Source organism: Electrona antarctica, assembly GCF_951216825.1.
Source record: "Electrona antarctica genome assembly, chromosome: 7".
NCBI lineage: Eukaryota > Metazoa > Chordata > Actinopteri > Myctophiformes > Myctophidae > Electrona > Electrona antarctica.
In genome coordinates, this window is record NC_136812.1 from 8,840,351 (window position 1) to 8,841,355 (window position 1,005).

The following is a 1,005-nucleotide window of genomic DNA, read 5'->3' on the forward strand; positions in this document are numbered from 1 at the left end:
TGTCTTCTTTAATAAGGCTTCCCATTACTATGTTCCATGTAAGAGCAAGGTAATGAAGGAATATGGGAGAGGAGCCTCGTTGTTTTTTGCAGTCGGGACATATTCTAATCTAAGGAACATGCTAATGGTAACTACGCCCTTTCTCTTGCTGAACTGCTAAAATAGTAGGCACATTTGTTGCATTAATAGGGGGAAAAAAAACTAATAACTAAATATAGTTTGAAATCCCTGCTGATCATGTCACTGCCAGGTACATTTTTAAAGCTATATTAACATGCAGTCTGTCCTCTGAGATTATTTGTTTCTTTTGAAACCAAAACGCCTGTGGGTTGCCGAGGCTAGACTCTGAGACACAGCCTATAGAGCGTTGCAGTCCCGCCCCCTTGAGAGACCCGGAAAAGAAATCCCTGTTCATTTTCCTTATAGACTTTTCAGAAAGTATTTATTTAAAGACGTTTACGCCGCGGACAAAGCCAACTCTTGTCTTGACAAATCATGACAATAAACACAATGTTTAGAAAATAGAAAAAAGGCAGGTTACAACACTTTCTTTGTTGTTTTTTCTTCTTTGTAATTATTTGTTTGGTCCAAAATATGGTGTTTGTTGTAATGATTTGTCACGCCTCGAGTTGGCTTCGTACGACGCTTAAAAGGTCTTTACATAAATACTTTGTGAAATGTCTATGGGAAAAATGCATTGGGATTCATTTCCTGGGCCTGGCGTCGTCATGAAAGGGGGCGGGACTGCGACGCTCTATAAGGATGAATGGTTAACAAAAATCCTACTTGTCAGGGAATTTGACAGAACAACTACCCCACCAAGTGTCCAGAAGTCACGGTTCAAAGTCATAGCTTATTGACACAATGGTTAATTGAACAGCATATGGCTACGACAGGCTAATGTAAATGTAAAAAATAGTAAAATGGTCTAAAACGGTTTTTAAGAGAGTCTTTCAATATAGATTAACATTTTGCGTTAAATATTGGTTACAACAATGTTAATGC